Source organism: Puma concolor, chromosome C2, assembly GCF_028749965.1.
Source record: "Puma concolor isolate L17-30 chromosome C2, mPumCon1.1.hap2, whole genome shotgun sequence".
NCBI classification, from domain to species: domain Eukaryota; kingdom Metazoa; phylum Chordata; class Mammalia; order Carnivora; family Felidae; genus Puma; species Puma concolor.
Genome location: NC_141675.1, coordinates 41,179,247 through 41,183,681, shown reverse-complemented (window position 1 = coordinate 41,183,681; position 4,435 = coordinate 41,179,247). Strand labels below are relative to the sequence as shown.

Here is a 4,435-nt window from a genome sequence, read left to right as displayed (position 1 = left end):
AAATAAATAAATAAACTTTAAAAAGTTAAAATAAATAAAGATCTAAATATTATGTTGAAAAAGGTGGAGCAATCATTTTGTGTAAATTATAAGCATTTAAATTATAAGTATTACAGGCATACATACGGGTAAATTAATTTACAGAAGATAGCTTAGAGGGATATACATTAAATGTGTCAGTGTGGGGGGTGCCTGGGTGGCTCATTTAGTTAAACGTTGGACTCTTGATTTCGGCTCAGGTCATGATTTCACGGTTTGTGGAGTGAAGCCTTGTGTTGGGCTCTGTGCTGCGTTAGCACGGAGCCTGCTTGGAATTCTCTCTCCCTTTCTCTCCACCCCTCCCCTACTCATGTGTATGCACGCTCTCTCTCTCAAAATAAATAAACTTAAAAAAAAGACGTGTCAGTGTGAATGCCTGTGAGGGAAGAGGAGTCATATTTGGGGTGGAGGATGAAGGGAAAATGAGGAAACAGGAACAGATGGCTGGGTACAGACCAATCATAATAAAGTGCCATAGCATAAGAAGTGAAAATCAAGCCACTTTGTTACACCTCCTGTCCAAACTGAACACACGAATAAATGAATGAATGAATAACATTAAAATCAATTAATGAATGTCTGAAATCTCATCCTATTTGTTTCACCCTATAATTTGACTAATCCCTGAATTTTATGAAGAGAAACCATTTTTGTTTGCTAAGTTTAAAATTGTTGCTAAAATTTATCCAGTATGATATCAAGGAGAATTCAGATAACACTTTGGATTTGGAATGCCTTTAGAACTGTTTTGAGAGATTCCTCCCTAACATATCCATGGGAGGACACTGAGGCTAGAAACTGGGATTTGCACAAGCTAAAGCCATTGGCACAGAAAGGGACTTCCAATGTGTTGTTCACACTGCTGGGTAAATAGCTGGTCATGGGATGCCTGGGTGGCTCAGTTGGTTAAGCATCTTACTCTTGATTTCAGTTCAGGTCATGATCTCAGGGTTTGCGAGTTTGAGCCCTGCCTTGGGCTCCATGCTCACAGCTCTGTCTCAAAAGTAAATAGATTAATTAAACAAAACAAAACAAAACAAACTAGTCATAGCATGCACAGTTGCTCACTTTCTGCCTTGCTGTTTGGCATAGAGAGAGAAACATAGTTCCAAGAAGTGAGAAAATATGGATCAGGCATCTGTGGAGTGAGACTTCTCAATATCTTAAACCACTGGCAAAAAATTGACAGTGTTTTATTAGCCTCTGTTAAGAACTAAAGACTACTTATCCATTTATTTATGTGGCAATGAAGGTGAAATTTTGGCAAGTTAATTGATGACCGTAAATAATGTAATTACAAGTGTAAAACTAAAGGGGAGAGAAGCAGTGGATCTGAGAGGTCCTGAGGAGCTGTTGAAAGCAGTTGAATTAGAAACTTGAGGGATTTGGTACTAGTCCCCACTCTCTATGATTGAGTCCCTTCCTCAGTAAGGTGGATGTGATAACATCTTCAGAAGAAGACCCTGAAGGACTGTAAGGTCCTAGTTGTTAGGATCAAGTTTCCACATGGACACCATGTTCTCTTAGTAGGAAATTGTTTGTGATCTTCGTTTACAGTAAGGGATAAAGGCATATCTCTGAGCACATGTGAAAAAACATGACTTGCAAATTAACATCTGTCAGGTGGGCAAACCTTTCATAAAACATAATTTCAGGGCTGCCGGGGTGGCTCAGTTGCTTAAGCAGTCGACTCTTGATTTAGGCTCAGGTCATGATCTCATGGTTGTGCAACAGAGCATGGTTGAGGCTCCCTACTGGGCAGGTAGCCTGCTTGGGATTCTCTCTCTCCCTCTGCCCTTCCCCCACTCGTGTGCACATGTGCACTCTCTCAAAAAAAAAAAATTAGAAACAAAAGTTTCATAAATTATAATGGCTATACTATTTAGATACTACGCTTGATCTTAGCCAAAAGGCCGAGAAGTGATTATACTATTTAGATAATTATGGCTTTAAAGATTCTTTAATGAAGCTGGAGAAAAAAACATTCATGGAAATATCAGATAGCTATTTTATTACTAGAGCCAGCAATAATGTTACTATTATAAATCTCCATTTAATTTATCTGATGTTTCTTTATGTCCCATTATTTTAACCTTACAAGAATTTTCTGAGGGAAAGAGGTTTGATATGATTCCATTTAGAATGGAAGAGACTGAGGTTCTGTGTGATTCCTTTTAACAGGCCATACCATTTGAAGTGTTTGAAGAACACTGAGAGGGATTTTTTTCTAGCTCTGGCATGGGTCTAAATTTCTTGCATTATAGAATAATAGGTAACAGCTCAGCTCCACCCTAGTATAAAACTCTGTCATATCCACTCTTGTTCTGAAATGTAAAAATATTGGGTCCTATGACACCTAGTACAAACCACAGATAGGGTGTGATTTAGGATACGGTGGTCAATATCTGATTTTGGCTGTGAGTACTAGAATAATAAGATTTTAAGTCTTTTCTCTTACAGTATCATACAAATGTGTACCTCCAGAGAATGGGCACTGAAGTATAAAATTGCAAGGACTGTTAATGCACATATACCAATGGAGATGACAATATCATATCATATAAAGCTGGAATGAGAATCTCTTGTTTAAATATGTAAACAAGTCAAGCCACTCACTGTGTATGATGTAGGCAATTTGCAAAATTATGCAAAGTGTTTAAGGTTACCAAGACATGTTAATACACTGAGGCACAATTTAATGCTTGGTGTGTTTTCCAAATGTGCATAATTTACTCCTTGGTACTGTTTTTTTATGATGTGTGACAAATATCCCCAATGCCAAGTGATTAATTTCCAAGTAACAGGGAGCTTTTTTTTCCCATCTTGCTTTGGTAAACTTCTGGACGAGCCCAGACTGACAGGCTTTTGCCATGGCTCTGAGCAGGCCAGACCTTGGTCTTGGCCTTGGCCATCTGGACAGAGGCGATGGTATCAGACATCCCTCAGCTACTATGTGCATCTGAACTTTGAGAGAATGTAGTACATTTGGCCGTTTTAATGTCCTGTATCGATATTATGCTCCACTGTCTGTTTGCATAGACTCAAGACTCAAGACTTTCTCTGTTCAAGAATGTCTGGGGCGCCTGGGTGGCTCAGTCAGTTGAGGGTCTGACTTCAACTAAGGTCACGATCTCATGGTTCATGGGTTTGAGCCCTGTGTCAAGCTCTGTGCTGACAGCTTGGAGCCTGGAACCTGCTTCCGATTCTGTGTCTTTCTCTCTGCCCCCTGCTCGCACTCTGTCTCTGTTTCTCTCAAAAATAAATACATATTAAAAAAAAAAAAAAAAAGAAGGGAATTTCTGGATGGCCTCTAGAACTTGACCAGGTCCTCTGTGAATATCCCTATCTTTGTCTCCATGGGAATTTTGATTACGGTTCTCAAATTTCAAAATAAAGCTAACTAATCATTTCTGTACATGACGATCAATTCACATTGTCTTTTAAAATTTCTTGGCCATCTTTAAAAGATGTACCTCTCAGAGGTGAAATGGAATAGCATATGTTGACAGAAACAGAAAAAGGAAGAAAATAAATGGCGTAAGCAAAATATACTGCAGCACAGAGATAAGAAGAGATGTATACAAAACAGTCTGTCATTCATTAAAAAAAAAAATCCCATAGCCTTTAGGCTGAGATCTACAGGGAAAAAAATAGCAGCAGAAAAAAGGAGCCTACCTGCCAAATATATGGTACAGTGTTCATTACTAAATTGAAAGCCCTTGTAAGGTTATGATACAAATGTTACTGTGTCAGTTGAGTCAAAGTTCTGTTGAGTGTGTACTGTTGAGAGCCTGCAACCTCACCACTGTATCCACTGCAAGGTCCCCCCTACATTCTGACCCTGGGGGAGGCTCCAGACCATGTAGCAAACTCCATGTGCTACGCCAGACCTAGAACTTGTCTTAATTACTACAGTATCAACTTGGGAGTGGAGCAGAATTGCTGGAGTGCTGTTCGAAGACAACAAAATAAGTGGGCAGTAATAGTGGCAGATCAGAAGAATTGGTTCAGACCAAGTATTTGAGGCTCACCTTCAACAGCGAAGGTAAAAGAAACTTGGCGGTAAGTTTTCTGTTTGCCAGCCCTGTGACAGGATTGTGATGTGCCTAGTTCTGATGAGCAAACAGTGACCTTTTAGAGTTGGGGAGAGTTGGCACATACGAGATATGATTACATCCTTATCACTAAGTGAATATATACCTGACAAAGGGGAACATACTCTCCTGTCATGCACAAAATAACAATGATAATAACTAAAACTTATTGAGTGTTTTACTATGTGGCAGGCATTATTCTGAGACTCCTTTCTATGCTACTTAATTTTGACACAAACCTAACATGCCAGATGCAAATTCTCAACCCTTAATCATTCATGCTACTGATCACTGTAAACTTA

The 4,435-nt window shown here is 39.1% G+C and overlaps 1 non-coding gene across 1 annotated transcript; it reads right to left on the bottom strand.

The window, feature by feature from the left end:
• Nucleotides 1-1,775: 1,775 nt before the first annotated feature.
• On the bottom strand, nt 1,776-1,964 carry LOC112850635 (U2 spliceosomal RNA). The gene has a single exon (XR_003222728.1). It is a non-coding gene; the product is annotated as a U2 spliceosomal RNA (small nuclear RNA).
• Nucleotides 1,965-4,435: the final 2,471 nt, after the last annotated feature.